At 39.7% G+C, this 24,482-nt stretch overlaps 1 long non-coding RNA gene across 1 annotated transcript; it reads left to right on the forward strand.

Moving 5' to 3' along the window:
- On the forward strand, positions 1-24,461 carry LOC108166352 (uncharacterized). Its single transcript, XR_014087972.1, has 2 exons — positions 1-401; positions 22,472-24,461. It is a non-coding gene; the product is annotated as an uncharacterized LOC108166352 (long non-coding RNA).
- Positions 24,462-24,482: the final 21 nt, after the last annotated feature.

Below are 24,482 nucleotides of genomic sequence, written 5' to 3' on the forward strand. Positions count from 1 at the left end.
CAGCCGTGGCCGCCGGTGATCATCCACGGTTTCTCCAGGACAGACTCCGACCTCGCAGCTCCTCCGGGACACGTCCGACCGGCCTCGGGGCTGACTCTGGCTCTGTGGACCCCCCGCGGTCCTCCACCTGCCCCGGCGTCCTCCTCCGCTCCGACCCGCTCCCAGTCTGCGGGGTTAGCAGCTTTTAGCATCTGCAGGCAGCGTCTCCTCCGGCTGTTTTTACGTCTGCTCCTCTGACCAGGAGGTTTCGGCTCCGGCTCTGGAGGCTTTGGACCCGGAGAATAAACAGACGCATTTACATTCAGACGGCGTGGCTGGCTGCTGGAAGGCTGCGGAGCCTGAACGACCTGCAGCCGCAGCTGCTGCAGCAGCAGCAGCAGATCTACTGGTGCCACACGGAGGTAGGTCGTTAAATCATGTTTTAATTAAAGAGGGGGCATGTTTGAGCTTTTATGCACACCCAGCTGGTGATGATGAAGAGCAAGTGCCTTCCTCCTCATGAAGGCCGTCAGATTTGTTTCTGTTTCTGAGGACATAAACTCCATATTGTCCTCCTCGTGTCGCCTCACATGTGCAGAAATGAAGCCTGTCTCTTTAAAATCTCATGCGCACAGATCAGATGGTGACATTTCAAGCCTCCTCTTCATGCTCCATCCTTGCATCCCCACCCTTCCTTCCCTCTTTTTGTCCTCTCGGCCACTCATCCATCTCTCTGTGGCTCCATTGATCCGGCCGCTGGCGTTGCTAAGAGACAGCAGAGGGCTGTGAAGGGCAGAGAAATGATGGAGGACAGATTTACCTGCTCAGGGCGAGCAAATGAAGATCAGGTGTTCATGTCTCTGTTTTCTGTGTGAGAAAACTCTTTTTTTTTAATGTTTTCAGAACGTTTTTATAACTCCAAACAGAAGAAAAGTTGATGGATTTTCTCTTTTAGAAACATGGGGAAACTGTTTTGATTGTTTTCAGAGTGAGAAATGTGAAGCTGGAACTTCCAACTGGACGAAGAAATGGGATATAGTTAATTTACTCCGCTGCTGGAAATAAAACATTAGATTGTCCTGAGTGGAAGGTCAGAGGTGAATTATTTGACTGGATGTACTGTAATTTTAATATGCAGCAAAAAAATAAATAAATAAATGCAATAATTTTCTGCTTAGGACCAAAACAAGTGGACATTAATCAAGGAAGTTGTCTTGATGTGGGTTTCCCAACCCTCCAGATGTTTTGACCTCTGACCCTCCCTTCATCTCTGACCCTCCCTGATCTCTGACCCTCCCTGACCTCTGACCCTCCCTGACTCCATCCGGCCCTTTAACCCGTTTGGTATGTGTATCTGTGGATGAACCGTCTGCGACGGCGTCGCTCTGGTTCCGGCCAGCTGATCCGATTCCTTTTGTCACATTTTCATCCAGCGGGCGACTGAAGCGCAGCGGACATCAATCTGTCAGACTTCAGGGCTGTAAATCTACTCTGTGAATTTTAATTTGGCCGTTAAATAATCCAGAATCGACTCTCTAATCTGCAGCCGTCCTCACGGCGCCTTTGGAGGACTTTGATTCTGCTTCTTCCTTTCTGCCAAAGTGAAGCCGCAGAGCGCGGCTCGGCTTAAACCGACACTTTTCTGCTTCGACTTCCTGATCAGGAAAATAGAAAAGTGTTGTTTTTCTGCCTGCTCTGACTCTTGATTTATGATTTATCAGAGTTCAGGTGAGGAGATGCCAACAGAAGCACATCCATCAGCAACTCAGAGCTGCAGCAAAGAGAGAAACAGCTGATGCTTCAAGCAGCTTCATGAATTATTATCTCTGTTTAATATGTAATGTTTTACATTTTGTCCTTCCAATTCAAAGGTAAGGAACCCCGGAACACAGCATCACTGTATCCATATATATTTATTTTAGTAACCTGTCGGTGTGTACCATCCAGAACTGACATTAATTTAATTAAATTATCGATTGTAGTGTTTATTTTAATTTGTTCTGATTATTATTATTATTATTATTATTGCATTTTTTAAATTAAATATAATTTTATTTTCAATATAACTATCTCATTTGGATTTTCTGAAGTCTTTTAATGCACTTTTACTCATTAAAATAGTCACATTTTGTCAGCGACACCCCTATTTGTGTGTAACATTTAATTTTTAATTTGATCTATTTATGTAATTTAATATATTTGTTTTATTTACATTTTGATATAATTAAATTTTAATTTGCAGTCTGTATAATCCAGTTATCGATCAATCGATTACTAAATTAGTTGACAATTATTTCAATAATCGTTTCAGCCACAACGGAATTAAATTACATCCTGATATTTTAAAGCCAAAAGGAAGAGGGTGTACTTACTTCTTTTAACCTTGACTGTAGCTGTATTTGATCAGCTGCAGACCAACCGTTGCCCTCTCTGCTGGACGTCGAGCCGTCAGGTGACAAACGGACCAGAGGCCAACAGTTTGCTAATTGGATTCCTCCCTTTAAACCGAGCGCACACTCACACAAACAGGCTTTATTATCTGCCTGCTTCGTTCTCAGAAGAACCAATTTGAAATGTAAATCCGTCAGCCAGGTCCAACACCGTCCCAGCAAACTGTTTATGCAACAGATTCTTGGATTTCTGAATCAACTGATTCCTCCACGAAAGCAGAAGCCTGTGTTTGGAGAACGATTCCCAGCTGCCTGCGCTGTGTTTTTCTCTTCACCAATAACTAAAGGAAAAGCAGAGCGATAATTCTGTTACGCAGAAAAGGCTTGATTCCCACCTGGAACGCTGCAAAAACACAAAATATGATCAAGTTTCTTTTTCTCTAGTTTCTTGTGCAAATATCTTGGTGCACTTCAAATAAGAAAACTAACATGAAAGTAACTTTTCTGCAAGACGTAGCAGCTTGTTTTAAGTTAGTAATGTTGATGAAAGAGCATGTTTGTTTCACTGGCAGATTATTTCACTAATAGCAAGATTGTTTTTAATCAGTATCAAGGAATTATTGATTTACAACAAGCTGCTATATGTAGTTGAAAAATTACTTGTGAGTTAGTTTTGTTTTATTTCAATTGTACTAAGATATTTGCACAAGAAACTAGACCAGAAATACTCGGTAAGATTCTGTGTTTTTGCAGTGAAAGGTTAAAAGATGTAAAATCAGTGCAGGGTTTTTGTACGGTAGTGAAACCTGGCAGAAACTACAGATTAAGGGCTTAAAAAAATCTGTGACTTGTTTCGACTTTTCTGCCTCGAGGCAAAAGGGCCTCCAGTGAAGATGTGCATCGTGACGGAGCAACAGCAGGTTTTCATGGCAGGAATAAAGCCAAACCGCCACTGACGCGCTCACACACACACACACACACACACACACACAATCCTATCATTTTAAACTGCTTACTGTAAATGTATTTCATTTTATCACATCCACTCAAACACAAACGGCCTCCATCCAATCACTGTAAACTGCTTAGCTTCACACACATTTAACTTGGTCAAACTGGGAACCAGACACATCCTGGAAAACCAAAGAAGGTAAAGCCAGGATGGAAACTGCAAGGTCTCCTAAACCGGCTCCACTTAAGACGCTGAGCTGTTCTTCCTTTTCCTGATCAGACTTGAAACAAATGCTAAGCAGCCATCTTGAGTTTTCAGCTCTGTTGGTTCACCAAGCAGAACTTGATGAACCAACAGAGCTGAAACTAACAGTCAAATTAATCGTGACGAATGAGTTATTGAAATAATTGTCAACTAATTTAGTTATTGACAATTTAGCTACAACATAGTATATAATCAAAATTGGTGCTGAACACCTACTGGTATAGGTTGCACTTCAGGAAGTGATTTTTTTAACAGACCTTTCACTCTAATTTCAGTTTTATTGTTGAGTTTTTCTAACTCTGTTGCTGATTTTGCTTGATTGATCAGTGTAGGACTTTGGTCAGAAAGCATGCAGGACATCAGTAGATTTTAAGCTGTTTACTGATGCATTCTGGGTACAGAACAAACGTGTTGGAGAACATGAGAGGAAGAGGAACCGTCTTCACCCACTTCAAAATAAGAGCATGAATATAAACGTCTAACTACTTGAAAAATTACTAACAGTCAATAACCAAAACTTCAACAAAGCTGTCGAACTTTATTCAACAAAAAGTTCACAAAACAGCAAATCACAACTTTCTAATTTATTCAGAAAAATCAATTTAAGGAAAGCTAAGGGTGCTAAATGTCTTCAACGCTAGCAAAAACACTAAAAATTAGCGCTGCTATTAGCGCTTTACCAACCGCTGATGCCTTCCTGTGTGCTTTAGAGCATCAGGCTACCAAATGTCTGGCCTTCATTGAGTTTCTCACTCTGATAACGATCAATTAATCAAAGCGTTGGATCAGCAGAAAGTATCTGAGGGCTGTGGCTGTCTCAGGAGACAAATTCAGATTATTTTAATGAGAAAATGTCTTCTAGTTCATGTTTCGAATCCTGTTTCTAATAAAGGATGCACATATGAGACCGAAGCTGCCTCACCCACTCATATCATCCATCAGTGTCCCGGGGTCCCTTTGATATCCGCCCCCATCCTCTCCTCCTTTGTGCTTTGTAAAAATAGTTCATCTTTGATGCATTAACGTTGTTTTTCAGGACACATAGAGTAAGAACACCATCATATATTATTTTATATTAAAATTCAACTTCAGTCAGATTCTAGGCCAGAGCAGTATTAAATTACCGTAATCTGAAACTTGCTTTGCTGAGCCAAATCATATAATAATGCATCATTTTCTCGACTCACAAACCGAAGTCTAAAACTGCAGCTGATTATCTTTATTATATCATTAGAAGTCTGCAGTGGTGGGACTCTGAAGCCTTTTCCAAGCTCGACTAATTACCTAATTAGGAAAAGCTTCAAACAGGTTAATCAGACACCAAGGGAGCGCGCAGAGTTTTAATGGATCCTGACATCTCCAACTGGGTTTTTCTCCTCTTTTTCCTCTCTGGTTGCTGCTATTGAGGGAAATTCACTGTTTATAAAGAGCTATTTTATCTTTACCTCATGCTGCTTCTCATACACACACAGCTTAGAAGATTACAAACCAGACACATGACAGAGCAGCACATAGATTGTGTTCATTTCAATTCAAGTTTATTCGCATAGCACATTTCAGCAACAAGGCAGTTCAAAGTGCTTTACTTCTTAAAAACATCACAAACGATAAGCACTATATTTTGTCAAATGTAATCAAAGTAATCAAGCAAATGTTCATCAGAAATGCTGATCAGTGTCCCATTTACTGCCAATCAAGAGCAGCTCTAAACAGGTGGGCTTTTAGCTTTGATTAAAAGGCACTCAGTGTTTCAGCAGTTTTCTGGAAGTTTATTCCAGATAAGAGGAGCATAAAAAGTGAATCCTGTTTCTCCGTGTTTGAACCAGAAGGTTGATACAACAGCAGCAGATCTTTAATGTGTCGTGGTGCTGAGCCGTTCAGTGATTTATAAACTAGCAGCAGTATTTTACAGTCTGTTCTCTGAGCTGCAGGGAGCCTGTGAAGGACTTTAGATCTGGGTGATGTTCTCTAGCTTCCTGGTTTTAGTCAGAACACCAGCAGCAGCATTCTGGATCAGCTGCAGGATTGATTTTTGTTCTAGGCAGACCTGTTGCAGTGATCAATGCGTTTCTCTAGATCTTGCTGCTACATTAGTTCTTTAATCCTGGAAATGTACTTCAGGTGATAGAAGGCTGACTTTGTAACCATCTTTATGTGACCCTGAAGGCTCAGGTCTAGTTTCTAGCTGTAATAACCGAACCAGACTGCCTCTGTGCCTCTGCTATGCATTGAGATCATATCTATAAACACAGTAAATGGGACCCAAGCTGAGCAGCAGCCTTGAAGGGCTCCACCCTGTACCGTTATGCTGAGAAATAAAAAATACACCACCTGTTTTACTCATTTTGCAGTCGTTATTCTTGCTCTGCAGCTTAATTCATTTTTAAAAGCCCTTCCAGGTGCTGCATTAACCATTTAAAGCTTGCATGAATCACAGCCTTTAATCTTTTTTAGATTTAGTGTAATTTCAGTGAATCCAGGGTGGTTAAATTTTTATTAGTCATAGCGATGGCTCTATGGGTGCTGCAGAAGTGCAGTAATGATCAGGGGTGTCCAAAGTGTGGCCTGCGGGCCATTTGTAGCCCTCAGACAGATTTTTTGTGGAACCCAGCTACAGTTCAAGAAGAATTTATTACATTTCTTATTTCAAATTAGTGTAAAATTATTATTGACCAGATTTTATTACAATGGAAAATGTAAGGTACGACAGAAAATATTAGTCTTTTTACAACGGAGCTTTTATAATAATTAAAACAACATCTATCCAGGAACTGTAACAGACTTTTCTGAGAATACTGAGAATAAATTTGGTTAAACAAGCCCAAAAGAATTTGAAAAATCTGGGCCTTTCATTTAATACAATGAGTTGGATAAATAACTATTACAAAAAAAGTTTCTCTTCCTTCTCCCAGTGCGAACGAGAAACAACCAATCAGAGCCAGGAGGCGGGTCTTAGTGCTGTCAATCATCTCTTCCCATCGACTGCTAGCTCTCTGGTAGACTACAGCTAGCAGAGCCTGTTGTGAATGCTAAAGCTAGTTAGCAATGACGATGGACAAAGAGTTATGTGAAATAAGTTCTTTCTTCACAATTATCACATTCAACAGCGAACACGTGGATGATTGACAGCGCTAAGGCCCTCTGGTTGTTTTTGGTTGGGAGCATTTCTTCAGATGCTAATAGTAACTCAGGGAGGAGGTGGAGATTGGTCTTTTCACAGATTATCTGTCTCATAGCAAACTGTCACGATACAGTGGCAGTTTTAAAGAATATGTAAAAAACATTTCTTTAAATAAAAGTTGCATACTGCAGCTTTAAAACCTCTTGATCCAGTTTGGCTACAGGGTAGTGATGTGTGACCCTCATAAGTCCTCCATTGTTCCCCCAATGGGACAGTCCGGCTCATTGTCCATTGTTTCAGGATAGTTCTTTGCTGCTCTGATCCTGGAGAACCTGGAGCCATCAGGAATCTCCTCACCTCCAATGCTGGCAGACATTCCTGATAACCTCTGCTGATTTTAGCAGCAGCTCTGCAGCCTTTGTCATTACTGAGATGATTCTGCAGAGCGATCCGAACCGCGGGTTATGTTTCTGTCACAGATCTTCATGCTTCCCTGAGTGCTGTCTCCACACTAATGCGATGTAAGCTGCTGGCTCTGTTCCTGGAGTTTAGACGAAGCGAGTGTCATTTCTTCCTGTTTTATAAAGCAGGAGAAGTTCCCAGGGCTGCTGTCTGTCACGCTTTTTACCTCATCTATCTGCTAGAAACCGTCTCGTTTCTCCATCTCTGCTCTGCGTGAAGCGTGAAAGAGCTCCCAGGGGAATCCCGTCCCGCTCTCTGTTGGTGAAGTTTTGGACCTCCTCGTTAATCGACTCTTCCCCCTGAAACCGCAGAGACGCTGCTCTCTGTGCAGCACCTCAGCATGTACTCATTACTTCGCTGTGGTTGAGAGAGCGTGACCTGAGCGCCAGCGCGATAGCCACCATGTTTTGTTTAAACGGAAGTAAGGGAAGCTAGCTGCAGATTTTGCTGATTCGAATCCCATCTGGAATCGATTCTTTATCGGCCTTTTTCCGCCCCACAGAATAAACTTCACTGAACTAAACCTAGTAGGGCTTCAACTGATTATTTTACTAATCTATTAGTCAATTAATCAGATTTTTAAAAATGGGCACATTCTACAGATTTTATGCACATAAGTGTATGTTATATGACATTAAAAATGCAAATAAATAATTTAATTCCTTTTCTAAATAAGAAAATAAACATGTTCTTGCCTAAAATGCAGCAAGTTTTCACTCTATGCCGTTGTTGTTGTTGTTGTTATTATTATTATTATTATTATTATTATTATTAAGCAGTTATGAGGCATAAAAAACTGACTGGCAAATTACTTGAGGTTGTTGCTAGGTAACCACAGAGTGAGTGAGTTGCTAGGTAACCACAGAGTGAGTGAGTTAGTTGATTCCGCCAGCTTTGCTTTTAGCTCCTACGTTGTCTGTAGGAGGCTGGACAACTTAAAGCCAAGTCGTCCAAAAAAGGAGTAAATTTCTACCAAAATTTTTAGAGTGACCTCAGAAGTTCTCTAGAAAATACAAGAATGTTTCTTTCTTTGAAAATTTGACAAATTCCACGGAAAAAAAAAAAAAAGAATGACACTTTTGACTTTGTGAAAGAAATTTCCAATTTTTTTCTAGAAACGTTCTGCAAGTACTGGGTGGAAATGTGTTCCTCCTTGTTAATATGTATCTGAAATGGTCCTGATGTGCCAGAATGCTGTGCAGTCCTGGATCAGAGCTCCGAATATTTCATCAGACATATTGATACTGATTACATACGTATTGTGATTGATTTATTTTTCATGCCTAGCAAAATATTGTGTTCAGTTGCATATAATATAAAAACACTCATTTTCTTTGCCGTAATGAAATGACGTTGAACATGGCGTGTTTTTCCAGTTATCAGATCTAAAGCGAGTTCTGCTGTAAACCACAGCTAAGCTCTTCCATCAAAGCTATTTATTGATTTTGCTCCCAAATGTAATGCAGTCCATTTGTCTGTGTTTAATGGGGAGAATATGCAAACTCTATGGAAAATGGCCGCAGCTAAGATTTGGTATAAACGCTACTTGATTGGTGAGTAACTACGACAGCATGTTAGGCCCATTGATAGAAAAAAGGAGCAAATTTCTGCCAAAAAGACTGAAGTTTTCTAAAAGAAACAACTCAGAAATTTGAAATTAATCTTAAAATAATTACTTTACTGTTGAAAAACAGAAATTTCCTATTTTTTTCTAGAAAATTTCTCAGATTAACAGCAAAACTTTGGTGGAAATTTACTCATTCTGGTTGGTTTGCGTACAATGGTCCTAGTAGGCCATCGTGGAGTAACGGATTAAAACATCAATCATTTAAAGATTACCTGATCAAACAGACCAAAATATAAAGCTATATGGACATTTTGCCATTTCAAAGACCAAAATCAAAACAATTCACACACATAATTACAAAATAACAAAATCAGGCAAAAAAGAAAATTTTCTCAATCAATTTCTTTCAAAAAATAAAATATAGGAAACCTTAATAAAAACTGCAGTCTCTGGTGAATTTTTTGCTTAAAAAAGCTTGTTCTTCATTCATTGAAGTATCCAAAAAATGTACTAAATGTGACTTTTTTAAATTACTGCATCTGTTTTTGTCTTGACACTGCCCGTTTAATACTCTGCTATTCTCATTTTAAGACATATGAAGGAGTTGAGGATGTTCCAACATGTCAAGTTTGTATGTTCAAAGCAGGATTTACATTTTTGTCTGTGAAAAACTGAGACTCAAAGGCCTGGGAGGCTTTCACATTATTAAAATACTCACTCATGGAAAGTTGGAGGGACCCTATTTGCTTTAGAGCTCAATGCAGGAATGGGGGAATCTACAGTATCCTGCTGGATCATTTCCTCTTTCTAAGTGAAAGAGGAAGTTGGCAGGATGCCTCTTTATTTGCAGGATACTTGCACCAAAGGGTGATGCAGTTCAGGACGGACAGAGGTTTTAATCTCCATCTGTCTGTTTGTTCTTGCCTCCAGATGGTCTGCTTTCTTTCTTGCTCAGCTGAGTCTGACGGACTAACAGAGGGTAACGCTTCGTTAGCTATCAGTGTGGGAGCGAAGGAAGTTTTCTGCGCTGAAGGGTTCAGGTGGACCAGCTGTTGTGCCAAACGTGTCGCATCGCCGCTCTCGTCAAGGGTGTTGGCGTAAAAACATAGTAGCAAAGCAAAAAAGTGCAAAAGTAGACTCATAATGTTCTGCAGATTTCAGTCGATGATGATTTTCATTTTGTGCTCACTGGCTTCTTGCCTCTTATAAAAATAACTCCTTGAAATTTTAGGTGGTCGCATTTTTAACTTTTGGTATTCCTCATATTTGTTTTTGCTTTTTTATCTAGGTTTGTGCAGGTCTGTGTTAAGAGGAGATTGTAAGAGAATACTGAATTATTGCAAAATCCACTTTTCAAGCCCTTAAATTCCCTTTGTTGTGAACTTTGAGTCTCTAGGATTGCAGAAGTGTTGAATGTAGTCTCTTCTGATGCTGTGTAGATATCTTTATATTTACATTTTTCAATCTGTTCAGTTTTCTCTACTGCCTTTTACGTATTTTTTAATCTATTACGTCACAGTATTTGCTGTGGAGCTATCATGGACTTCCAGCTAACCAATTCTGCGAATCTGACATTTTTATTCGTCAAATCAATTTGTAGTACCAAAGCATCTTTGAACTTGATGCTAAGTCAGAAGGTTCGGTTGTTCTTTACATCCTTGCCCACCAAACCTCTTCGAAGTACCCCGTTATAGTTTATTTTTCTTGGAAATATTCCCTTGTCAGTGGGGAAAGTCCTCTTTGTTTGTGCAAAACACTTAAAGAATGAGTGCATAAGGAAACAACAAACATAACAAAATGGTACACTGCAAATAACGCTAAAATGACAAAAAAACCTAATTTATCGTGTTTTTATATGCCGTCTTGGCCGTTGTTTCGTAGCAGAAGCATTTTGCTTATGTTAGTGCTACGTGCTAGCTGTTAGCTCCTTGAGGACAGAATAATACTTTATTACCTTAACAGTTTGTTTTTGCCATTTTTGTCTCATGATCCAAACCCACTCAACAATTTTCTTAGCGCTAACATTTGCTATCTTACCAACTGCGTTGATTAATTCATTATGGTAGCATTTTCTGTCTCAATTATGTAAGGCTGGATGGACAAGTCTGTCATTGTTGACATCTTTAAGTCAGTCTAGGAATAAAAAATTAAAACAAAAATGGCCGATTGTGGTGGAGTGGAGCGCTGTGCGACCTGGAAGGGGCGGGGCTTGCATTTAAAGAGACTGCACCAAAAAGTGTTACTTTTTGACATACCCAGAACAGGGGGAATCATGGAGCCTTTGGAGCTAATAATGAAAAATTCAGACCAAACCATTGCAGTTCCACTTCACATGGACCTCAACTGATTGATTCAAATTGGAAAAGGGCAGATTTAAAAGCATGATATGTCAACTTTAACTGTGATTTGATGATCTTTGCACTGGCAGGCTTGGTAACGTGTTCTTAATTGGAGAAGAGGTGAGACTTCATATTATGCATGCAGAGAAAGGACGCGTCCAGACTGCCGAAGCTGGCAAGCTGTCTTCGTTTGCATCAACCTTCTCCCCGTGTCTGTAGATGGATCGTGTCTGCGGCAGCAGCAGCTGGCACTGGGCCTCAGGACAGAGGGTTGTCCTGCCAGGCTTCACTTTATTATTCCTCTCGCAGGACTCCAGAAAGACGAGGAGGAGAGAGGCTGAAAGGCCCGGCAGGGGTGGCAGTGAGGAGGGAGGAGAGGGAAAGTACCGCTTTGTGTTTGCGTCTTGAAACTGTACATCTGTTCACTTGGAAGGTTGCATTTAAACACACTGCTCAGCAGAAATACCACTGGAGAAATTCTGGAAACATCTGATTAGATCTGATACTTTGGCAAAGTTTTCATTGAATTTAATACAAATTTTAATTTTTGTTGGGGATTCATGAAAAATCTTTCCACACAATTTTAGGGTGTTTTCTAACCTGATAGTTGGTAGATTTGGTTCGACCAAAATTGAAACATTTGTTATATTTTCAGCTGCTGCAGTTCGCTTCCTCACTGCACTGTCTCAAACAAACCAAACTTTTTGAGGAAACTGTTCCCCTCCTTGCCTGTGGTGGCGCTGCACCAAGAACCACTGAGGAAAACAACATGAAAACCTCTGAAGAAGACACTGAATGCAACTTCCGTATTCACTAAATGTAAACAAAAATGGAGTAGCGATAGATTTTAGCAGATGTAGGATTTCTCTTTTGTCTGGTTAAAGACCACCAGCCATTACTCCTGATATCACTAGGCGCACAGATCTGTTGTGGTTGTATTTACCCATAATGCCCTGCTCTGTAGTCCACTTCCTGCTTTTGGAGCGGTCTCTGGTCCACTTGGTGTTCACGTATGAATTCAAACCACACCAGAGTTCACTTCAACTGAACCGAGACCCAGGTTTGTAAATGGAGCAGAGTTTGCTTCTTTGGTCCAAATCAGAGTTTGTTAGAACCAAACGAACCAGACTTTCTAGGCAAATGAACTGGAGTTTGATTAAAATGGAACAAACATGGCTGATGTGAATGCAGCTCCAGATAACACAAAAATACTGAAACGGTGAATGAGGGGTTGAGAATGATGATTTTTTTAAAACAATTTAGCAGCTCTGCTGTGCCTCCCGTTAAGTGCACTCTGTTCCTGATAAGTGGATAAACACAACACAGTCCGCAGAGACAAAAAATACTAAAAACAGCCGAAGAGAAATGCTTCTTGAGCTCACCTGGAGGGCAATGTCTCAGTGGTCGAGCAGATCTGCACTATTTGATTTGTGCCAGTGTAAACAAGACAGAAGAAAACCAAAAAAAATCAGAGCCAGGCTGAGAAGGCAGAAGAGTGGAGCAAAGTGTAGCGTTCTGGGAATTCGTGGGCCACAGTGAGAGGTGGTTATTGATCACTACATTTTAAAAAACGCAGATGGTGCAGAACTCAGGAGTCAAGTGCAATCCAGAAAGCAGAGATAAATGGAAGAACTTCTGCAAGGCTAATTGCTGCTGCTCAAAAATGTGCTCAAAGCTCATTTGAGAATCTGTTAAAATCAGGAGAAACGAGGTTTTTCCTCAGTATCAACAAAGATCTAATTGAAAAATAATCGCTACATTTAACCCTTTCAGCTGCTGGAAAATACCTAAGACTCCTGCCAAAGCCATCAGCAAACATTTACATGCTATTGTTTTCTCAGAATTGACTTATAGATGCTTAAAAATAGAAAGAAAATATGAATAATAATAAAAAAATAGAATCAAACTCAAGAGGTAAACAATTCAATAAAAACAATAGTACAAAACAAAGAAAAGTTGTTTCACTAAATTAAAGTCAGCTCAGTGGAAAAGCTGCTGTAGGATGTGAACAGAGAATTAAACAATTTAACTACTCGAAGATTTTAATAGGTTTTCCCAGATTATTTAAATTGGGGAGGTAAATACATTGAAGCTCACGTTATGAAGTGCTTATTGTTATATTTTATAGTTTACTCCTCATTTATAACCTCTTCCCTTTGTTCCTTGATATTAAACATAAATATATAAAACTGTCTGCGCTACATTTAGTGGCTCAGTTGGCAACATAATAATTTCTCTATGTTGTGTAATTTGCTGAAAACGACAGATGTTCTTGAAACTTGAAGGAGAAAACCCAAACCCTTTTACAGCTCCATACCTCAGCCGCACTTTCCAGTAAAAACACAACTCAGAGTTTAACCGTTTGCAGAAAGTTGGATTTTACCAGACTGATCTGGGATTTTGATCCTTTTTATGTTTTTTTTTTAACACAATCCGTTTAAGTTTCACATATTTTTCAGATTTTACGAAAAGAATATTCAACTTAGAGTGATAATGTCACACTAGATTCTGAACCTGTGTGAAATATTCTGATTTTTTTCCATTTAAGCTATGTTTATGCCCACATTTTCATCTCAACAGCTACAATTTACACACCAAAACACAGGTATTTCTGTCTACTTTCACTTAGTGTGTCTCTCACTGCTGTAAGACTTGCAGTTTTCTGTCAAATCAGGTCAGAATGCAAAGAGCTCACACCCAAACTCTCATTATATTTCTTCTTATTCCCAAAGTTGAACTGGAGGGTCTCTTTATCCGCCCGTATCTCCGTCATTAAACACTGCGGACACATAAACGTGTGTTAAACCACCACATGTACCTTCTGGTACATGAAGGTTTTCAGAACAAGTTGCAGTTTTTCCACTGGGATAGTTTGTGTGATGCCAACGTTTTTTATCTAGTTCCCACATTACTTAGGTCACATACACTTGACTTCCACCACTAATTAAAATTATAATGAGTGAGGGACAGCAGCAATCACCATAAGGCAGCCATCACCATGGAAACAGGCAACTCAGCATTTTCTGAGTCTCTGGAGTTTGCTTATTCTGATATTAAGTTAAAAAAATTAAGTATTTTCAGCCCTAAATGCCTAAAGAAACAGGAAGAGGTCTTGTATGGACTTTCAAAATAACACTCACAGATTCTCTTTTACATAAGAGACGAGCAAAGACATGAATTTGTTACTTAAAGTTTGAAACCTAACAGGCTTAAAAGGTAAATGTACAGCTATGACCTTTTTCTAGTTTAATTTATGTATTTTTTTTACTGTATCTAACAGTAATCAGCCGCCTGCCTTTGTACTTGCATAAATACCAAGTATTACAGTAGGGCAGCTTAAACTTTCAGGGATGATGAACCATGCAAAGCAGATGAAGCCAAACACGTCATCATCTTTGGAGCTGCTTGGTTTTCAAAGTGTCCACATTGTGTAATGTTGTGTTACAGAACCAGAGGAATTTGGGTTAAGCAAAAAAAAAAGAAATCCTTGCTGTTTAGTTTAAATTTACTTGCTTTGTGCTGTAATCCTGTTGTATAACGGGTTCTTGTTGCGGTATATAACAGCACAACATAACGTTTCTCCTTTCTTGCTGTAATTTCACTCGTTCTGCATCGTCCACCCCCCTCCATGCTGCTTGCAATAGTCTTCTAAATCTGACTACACTGGTCTGAGTTCAGGAAATTTACCGTTTGGTTGTTGTGATACATATGCATGGTTAAGCCTGTTTATCCCTGCTAATCCTCTCTCGGTATGTCTCCCTAAAATATGCAGCAAAACCGATGCATTATATCCCACAACAAAGCAAGACAGAGAAAGTGGTTGTGGTTGAATGCGTCTGACATTCATGACATGCATAGTGCTTCATACTTCTGTGAAATGTAATCATCCTCACTTTAAATTGGAGCTTAAATGGATCCACAACCAGCAGAAGAAGTTGCTAATAGACTCTGGGATGTTTTATTTCTCATGCAAAGATGCTCCATTAGGTTTGCTGCTGTTTGTCTCTCACTCATTATAATTTTAATTAGTGGTGGGAGTCAAGTGTATGTGACCTAAGTAATGTGGGAACTAGCTAAATGTGTTGCAGGAGAAGGACCGTCAGTTTGGTTCTTGTTAGTTTGTGGTTTTCTGATTTCTGAAGCAAACATGATGCGTATGTACTGGGAGCATTAATGCAAGTTAAATCTGAAAGTTTCTGAATATTTCTGAATATTTCAGAATCTGAAGTGTGACATCATCACTCTCAGCTGAAGATTCAGTGTGAAAAATGATCAAACTTAAACGGCCATGGTGCAAAAACTGCAAAAGCTGCTAGAACTTAAGTAAAGCCACTTAAATCTGAACCGGTGCAAAGTCTGGCTGAGATATGGAGCTCCAATGATGCTGAGATTTTTACTGCGTTCACCACATTTCTATTGCCAACAGAGGAAATACCACATCCAACAATATTATCGTTTATTGCAATAAACGATAATATTGTTGTTTTTAGACCACTTTCATGTAATATAATGGTAATGGCATAATCATTTCTACATTTAAAACTGGAACTCGAAGACGTTTTAAATATTCAAAATAAATAAAACAGAAACAACAAATAAAATGAATTATGAGTCTCTGTAAACAGAACTGTCTTTAAAAAATGGGCTAGTTGAGACCAAATCACCAAGAAAGAGAGAAAAGAAAAACAATAAGAAAGGCTGAAAAGCTAAAAATTCAGTCAACATTTTAAAATTACTTGTTGAATATCTTATGAAATCATTATATTTTCATCTTTCCTGCAGAGTCAACAATCCCAGTCAGCTGCTATCCTTCTTATGATTTCAACTCAACAAATCTCATAAAATAAAACTGCATGGTTAAACAACACGCTGCTCTGATCAGCGATGGAAAAATACTTCAGTGCTGTTTTAGATACGCACGACCTTGAAAGATGATCTATCAGAAACCTCCAGATGAATCCGATGCAGCTCTCCATCCCGACACGAAAAGATGTTCGCTTTAAATTAAAGCATAACGAGAATAACTTGAGACGAAGCGAAAGGGCAGCTCAGCTGGAAGGGAGCTAATGGATGATTTATGGCTGAATTTAAGTGTCTCCGTTTTTATAAAGCTGTCTGCAGAAAGCCTCGCTTCCCGGCTGTATCCATGGAAACTCACTCTCCACATCCTGAGGAAAGAGATAATTCGTTCACTCCTGTCTTCTGCTAATTGTGTCATTTGAATTATATAAAGAAGGACTGAAACTGTGGTGCTCGTTAATGACATTGGCCCGTTGTTCAGCTCGTCTGTCTGTTAAATTAACAGACCAAACATCTTCCATAAGGAGAATTTGGATGTTTGTTGTGTATTTGTGGTAAACTGAAGAAAATATTTTTCTATATTTAATCAAATCCATCAGATTTCTTCCACTTTTTTCACTTCCGGTGCCGATATGTGAGGCTTAGTATCACCGATACCGATCCGATACAGAAAATCATCGCAGAATTGACTTAAAACGTTTCCTTTTCTTAAAAAAACTAAACATAAAGGCATAAATGTACTGAATTATTGCACATTTATTTGATAACTCTGCACACTTAAATACACCAGTAGCTTTATAATTGTGGTCAAACATGTAAAAACAACTTTAATTTGTTCAATCAGTGCAATTAGCAGGAGAACAGGCAATGTGAAATAAATACTAATAAAGAAACTGAAACTGGCAAAATCAAGAGGTTGACTAACTTGGTCACTCAAAAATAAATTGAATTTTATATAATGTAAATAAATAATAAGGTCACTCGGAGCACAAAACATAGAATTAGACTGTCTAGATCTGCCTTATGGATCGAACACGTTGTCACAGAGAGAGGTGGGTAGATCAAATTATTATTTAATATTTAAGAATTATATCATCAGACTGACTAAAATAAAAAGTTTTGTGAAAATTTTGGTATTTTAAGGATGAAAATGACAATAATTCATATAAGCAACAAAAAATATTTCAATATTGGGACTGATACAGATATTAATATTGAATCAGTACATCTCTTATCCTGGTTGATTGGCTTTCTTACTGGATGCCATGAAACTCTTGCTCATAATTGTGATAATTTCACTACAGTAGCTAATGTATAAAACACATTTTACATTCACTGTGTTTGTAAAGTTTGGAGTCAACAGACCTCACTGGTTTTAATTTCTTTAAATTATAAAGGTCAGATTTTCCAGATCTTCTCTTTGGTAAAATCCTGTCATATTCATCTCATGATCATTTACCAGGGTGATTTATTCAGGAGTTAAAAATAATAAATGCTCTTGAAATTAATTACGTTCTGAGAACCTTCATCAGAAACTGTCAGAGGGAAAGTGGAGCCAGATGGGAAGGAGCATGTTTCAGCGGAAGAGAAGCGTCACAGGTGGAGCAGTGGAGTCAGGTGGAGTCAGGTGGAGTCAGGTGGAGTCAGGTGGAGTCAGGTGAAGTCAGGTGAAGTCAGGTGGAGCCAGGTGGAGTCAGGTGGAGTCAGGTGGAGTCAGGTGGAGTCAGGTGGAGTCAGATGGAGTCAGGTGGAGTCAGATGGAGCCAAGTGGAGTCAGATGGAGTCAGATGGAGCCAGGTGGAGTCAGATGGAGCCAGGTGAAGCCAGGTGGAGTCAGGTGGAGTCGGGTGGAGCCGGGTGGAGTCAGGTGAAGCCGGGTGGAGTCAGATGGAGTCAGGTGAAGGTGGGTGGAGTCAGGTGAAGCCAGGTGGAGTCAGGTGGAGCTGTGCAGCCAGGTGGAGTCAGGTGGATCCGGGTGGAGTCAGGTAGCCAGGACGGATGTTATAATTCTTTGGTTTTTGTGTTTCTGATCATTTCCTTGTTTATTCGGTTTGAAATGTCTTGCCATATTCTGGTGTTATTATTGCCGTTAGGGTGTTGCCGTATCACTTCATTCCTTTCCGTTAAATCGTTCTTGTGTTTTTTCCTCTGGTTATCTTATCTTATCCTCTCATGTCGGTTCCAGGCCTGCTACCTTTTAGTCTTTAGAACATGTTGAGTTCAGTTTGTTACTCTCCCTCCGTCAGATCCACTGCTCTCACTGCCGCAGCTGCTCCACATCTCCTCTGATTAACCGGTCAGTCTCTGCAGCATGTGGTTCTGGCGAAAGGAAGGAAGTATGAGCTGAAACCGGGAGCAGCAGAAGAAAATGCTCTGCTCAGGTTTATCTTTAGCCTCACAAAGCGTCACAGCTGGAAGAGGCGGGAGCAGCGAGGCGGCCGGTGGAGGAGCAGACGGCGACAGGTTATTGGGAAACTGATGAGCAGCTGCTGGCCGCTGCTCCGGGGTCTCACTCATCCCAGAAGCAGAAAATGGAGGACATCCCGGCAGGTTAATGACGGATTGGAAACATGTGCTGCTTACCGGCAGCAACAGGCAAAAAAATAAAAAACTCAAAGATGGTAATTAAATCTGGACAGGAACTCACACAGACTCGGTTCTATGAAACCGTCTGCGGAGATAAAAAGCTGGAGTGGAAAACCTGGAGCCAGTTTTCCTGGTTCAGTCTGTGAACACTGATCAGGTCAAGCCAGGGGGTCCAAAGTGTGGTGCGGGGGCCACACATGGCCCATAGAGTGATTTTGTGTGGCCCCCAAACTGCAATTCAAGAATGATGCAAATGCAAACTTTTTATTTTAAATCAGGGTAAAATATTTTTTTTACAACTGAAAATGTTAAGTACAGCACAAAGTATTTGTCTTTTTATAGCCAAGCGCTTATAGTAGCAGACACAGCACTAAAAATAGGACTTCAAAGTAAGTTTATCTATCTATTTAGCACTTTTTACCCAGATAAATAATAAATATGGGTAAACCTGCAGCAGTTTAACCGGTGCAAAAAACCTGGAGCCTAGTTTAAACAGAAAGGTGTTGGAAGGCATTTTTTCTGTTTGTGTTTGTAAAACGTTTTATTCTCTAAACTGAGTAATGTGTCCAATAAAGGATCCCCTGCATTTTGCATTAGACCTAACGGGGCAGAGCAGAGCTGCAGGCTCACATTAATTGGCCTAAATGATGAATGGGAGAAATGCTAAAAAAAAGCATTTACACAGAATCTTTAAACCGACTGGAAAACGGAGCGTCGGGGCTGGAAAAACAGGTCATGTTTTAAACCTTAATACGTTGAAAAAGCTGCGCCAGCTCTGCAGATTATCACATACTTTCCTGTGAGGTGTTTGGTTCGCTGCTTTAGAAAAAGATCCAGTAACTCAGACCTGCAGAATGTCCTCTGGGTTTGTTCTGGAAGCATAAAAATGAGACAGAAACTGTCTGGACTGGAGGCAGTCTGTCCTCTTTCTCTTTTCCTTTTTTTCCAGCATTGATTAGTTGGGTCAAGGTTGGAGACTCTGCGGTTCGTGTTGCTGTAACAACCCAGCTTCGCTTTGCTGGCTGCCATGGCGATGCAACAAAAATAGGGTGATGGAAAATGAAAGTTCTTGGACTGATGGGTCTGACGCTTCAATATTTGTACGTTTAATTAATTTTTATTGCTTTTAATGCTGAATATTCACCATTAATTTCATTGTTTAATGGAATCCTCCTCCATGGTGTGATTAGTCTGCAGATTATCTCGTCTGTTAATCCATTTAAGCCATTGTATATGGAATAATGGAAAAGATGTTGAGTTCCTTTTAAATGCAGAGGGTGAAAATAACAGCAGTTTGATTATTTGAAGTTTAAGTTTTTCAGTATTTTTTAAGGCACTTGCATCTAGAATGCAAAAGTCTAGGTAAAATCAATCAAGAAATTTATCCATCAATCTGGCCAATCTCTTTTTTTTCGACTGATTAATAATTGGAAAGCAAAAGATTCTCAAAAGAGTTTTTTTCTTTCTTTTCGCAGAATTTTAACCAGGTGAATCTAAAACTGCAATTTGAGACGTTCTGGGTGAAACATATTTACAGACAAAGAAGGTTTTTTATGTTAAATGTAAAACTGTTTAGAGTCTGTATACTTAAACAATCTATTACCAAATTAATTATCGATTATTTCAATAATTGATTCATCACGATCAATACGATTGATCACAAATAAAGCCTCATAACCTTTAGTTGCTGGATTTGTTTCATATATTCAGAAAGTTTTTTAAGAAACTGTCCCACAGAATCCAGTAGGAAAAAAGATTAAAAATAAAAGAACAGCTTTTATTTTGAAACAAGCTTCCCAACAGAAACACGTTTAAAAGTTTAGACAGGTCACGGAAAGTTGCAAGTCAGCTGAACTGCCATTTTGATTCATTTTACAGTTTTTACACAATCAGTTCAAGTTTGATTAACTATTTTATTGGATTTTCTTTCTCTAGATTCTGAAATATTCAGAAATGAATTGATTTAAACTATTTTCATGCCCACAGCTTGACCTTGGATTTGATAGCTTCACACATTCGCAGTAGATTTGTTTTCTGCACATCGGTGAAGGGAATCTCTCACTAAGATGATGCGACATTCAATCGTACTTAAATCCTCTTCCTCTCTTCAAGTGAGAGAGAGAGAGAGACGTATACATTCATTTTGTTCCCGTTAACAAGCATTTGAGCAGGAACCATAAAGATTTTATTTGATAAACCACTCGGATTGTGTGGAAAGTGTTTGCTGAGATGACAGTTTCCGTTTTTCTGTCTTTAAACTCCATTATTTCTGATTAAAAAAAGGCTTTTCCAAGATTTGGTCCAGTGAGGAATTATGTTGTTTATCCGTTTACAGCGAGAATTTACCACAAGATTTAAGAGCTTTGCAAAAATCTCCCAGCTGATCGCTCTTTTTTTTATTATTTTCTCTCAGCTTGTAATATTGATGGAGTTAAACTTGTTTTCTCATCAAGCAGCACAAGAAAACATTTTCCAGAGTTTTTGTCAACACAACCTGCGACAAAACTTTATTAGTTAGCCGCCTCCTTTGTGACACATTTCTGCAGCGCGTCACCGAGCGCTTAGGAAAAAAATAACAGATGAAGTTCCAGAAAAACAGCCTGAAGAGCCCAAAAGTGACAGGAATGTGTTTGGAAGTTCGGCGTCCCTGTTTGGTATTCCACAGGGGCGTTTTCAGTCTGTATGCCGTCAATCAACATTCCCAGTTCAGCACTGTGACGTTTTTTTAGATGCATTCAGCAGACATCAAACTGAGACACACAGATCCTTCTCTGAAAGACGAGCAGAGCAGCACAGAAAGAAAAGAAGAACCCGTGAAAGTCTGATGGGGAAACTCGAGCACAAAGTTAAAAAAAAAACAACTGGAAACATGTGAGCTGTGTTGGACTGAGATGGGATCTAAATAGGTTAACAAAACTGGATTAAACATAGCAGCATGAAATTTGGTTTAAAAAATACCGTCACTCAGAAACAGCCCTGAATATCAATATCTCCTCTTCATCATGGAGTTCCTCAAGGCTCCATCTTAGAGCCGTAGACTTTGCTTCCCAAACAAGATGTAGAAATAGGATTGAAAAGCACATCTGTGTTTATTTAAAGGTTTTTTTTTCGCTTTTGTTCCAACTTATTTATGACTGAATCCTCGGACAAATGTAAAGTCATTTATTAATAAAAAAAAAAAAGTCCTGATTGTTGGTTCAGGGTTTTAACACGTCTTTCTACACGATGATATCACAGATAACAAAATGTATGTCTGTATTTCATGCAGAATAATCTGGTGCAGATTGATCAAAATTGGTCTATATTCCCCAAAAATGGATCTCGTTACACATCTACTAAATCATCATCTGTTACAAAGCTAATCAAGAGAACATGTCATCCTGATTTTATGTTATTTTAGGATGAACTAAGTTTGTTTTCACACCTGATAGTCCAGTAGTCTTGGTTCGATTGGGAACCTAAATTGCAACATTTGTTACATTTTCAGCTGGAGCGGTTCGCTTTCACGCTGCACTGAGCCAAACGATCCAAACGCTTTAAATAAGCTGTTCCCCTCCACGCCTGTGGGGGCGCTGCACCAAGAACCACTGAAGGAAACGACGCAAAAAAGACGCAGAGCGCAACTTCCTTCTTCAGCAAATGTAAACCAAAGTGGAGTAGTGTCAGATTTGAGCGGTTGTAGGATTTCTCCCTCTACCACGAGACTGCATGCCGCGTTTGTTTTGGTTATTTTTTACACAGAATGATCATCATTGTCTCTGCTTTCTGCTTTTGGAGCGGTTTCCGGTCTGCTCAGTGTTCACACTCAAACTGCACCAGATTTCACTTCAACTGAACAGAGCTCTAGGTTTCAGGCGGTGTGAAAAAGTTACATATTTCAGCTTTAAGGGAACTAAACAGAGCTAAAGTTGCACATTACTTTGCCCATCACTTTTATCGGCTAAGCTTGTTTTTATGATGCTTTAGTAAGGAGAACTGCTTTTTTTCCCTGCTTTTTCTTTGTCTCTACAGGTTTTCTGGAAAAGCTGACCTTCAGCATTCCTGGAAAGATTCACAAATACCCACATGGATGTCTGATAATCGATCTCCTGACTTTACTGGAAGCCTGGAGATTCATGAGCGACTGGTTACTGGTAGACCTGCGTCTGTACAGGCGAGTTGGGCAAAGTGGACGCTCGGAGATTTCTAACATCGCCGCTGCTCAATGAACACCAGGCACAGCTGGAGAAAACAATTAAATTAGTGCATCAAATGAAGCTTAGCACACATAAAACCAGACGCACGCAGTCCCGCTGAAGGACAGATGCTGCCCCCACCCCGCCTCGCATCATCCTCTCAAATCCAGCCGCAGGGAAGATGAGATTTGGATCCGACCGATTTGTTCGCTCACTCGCTGCTTCGTTCCTGGCCAAAACGTCGGAAGTGTCGCTGTGAGGCGCCGCTGCAGTGAGCATGATCTACTGCTACCGCTGTGCTTTCCAGTTTTTCCCCCCATGGGGACAAAGATGAAGAGAATCTGAACTACTTTGGATCTTATGTGAGGAGATTTGAGCTAAAAAAAAAATACTCAAAAATATCGAGGCGTGTAGAGAACCCAAAAATTGTACCCAAATAAGAGTAAAAAGTAAAAAGTATCCGTCCAAGACATTACGCAAGTAAAAGTAAGTAAAGTATTTGGTAAAAAGTCTGCTTAGGTGCTGAGAAACCCATAAAAAATGATTTAATGTAAAGAAGATCATCATCAAACAGACCAAGTGGAAATTTTGGTATTGTAAAAATCAAAATATCAATAATTCATATAAATAACATTACAAAATCAGGTAGAAGAAACATTTTATGTTATAAAACTTAAAAACTGCAGATCTGCGTCTGGTAAAATTTTAATTAAAACAAACTTGGCTCTTCATCCAGTGAGAATCCAGATATTTTACTCAAGGAAAAGCAAAAAGTAGCAGTCAAAACACAACTGAAGAGTAAAAAATGGTAAAATGTTACCAAATAACTGATCAAAACAATAATCAAATAATAAACAATAATAATAACAATAATATTTAAAATTTACATAATCACACGGATCAAAAATATTCTGCTATTTTAGAGCTCAAAAGGAAAATTAGTATAAATAACATAATATTTCGAACCTTATAAATCTTTAACAAAAACTGCAGTCGTGTATTTTGTGGTTTTTATTTTTTGGTCTAATAAAATAAACTCGTTTTTTGGTTTAAACGAGCTTCGTTTTCATTCGGTGAAGTTACTTTCAGTGGGTAAAGTATCCAGGTATTTCACTCAAGTAAGCGTAGTGATAATTCATGATAAAGTTACTCAAATAAAAGCAAAAAATAAAGCGTAGTCAACGTAATTTTTTCCAAAAAGTTAAGTAACTGTAGCACAACTGAACTGTGAATTGCCATGTAGCTAATAAAACTTGACTCTGTTCATCAGTTTTTAAAAGTAAGGAGTAAAAAAACAAGAAGGCAGTTGAAGAAGAGGAGGCTGGTTTTGAGGAAGGCCCTCCCTCCTCCCCTCCGCCGCTCCTCCCTCTCTCCTCTCATCCAGCAGCTCTCCTTTGCTCCAGTGCAGAGAGACGAAGCGGAGCATGCAGCCCGGACAGACTCTCTGCATCCTTCCGCCGGCTCTCCCTGCAGCCGCACGCTGCCGGTGATCCCGCACCGCAGCGCACCGCACCGCACCGTGGGATGAAGACTGAAACCCGAGCGAGTTTAAACCGGAAATAAACGAGTGGATGAAGGAAAAAGCCGCGTCTGGACGGACTTTGGGGGCGGTCGGGTTGCAGCTGCCTGAGATTCAGCGGAGACGGAGCATCTGTGAGCGCGTGCCTGTCGGCAGTGGCAGGTTTTGATATGGGCGCTTGCCCAGGGCGGCATCAGAAAGGGGCGGCACAACCAAGAACTTGAAAATATATCTTATCCATCAGTAGTCCCCGAGAAACAGCTTCTATGTATGTTTAGCGGTGTTAGCTTCCTTATCTGCTTTCTGATTTAAAAACAAAAAGTAAAAA

This window comes from Poecilia reticulata, chromosome 6, assembly GCF_904066995.2.
Source record: "Poecilia reticulata chromosome 6, P_reticulata-male-v2, whole genome shotgun sequence".
Taxonomy (NCBI): domain Eukaryota; kingdom Metazoa; phylum Chordata; class Actinopteri; order Cyprinodontiformes; family Poeciliidae; genus Poecilia; species Poecilia reticulata.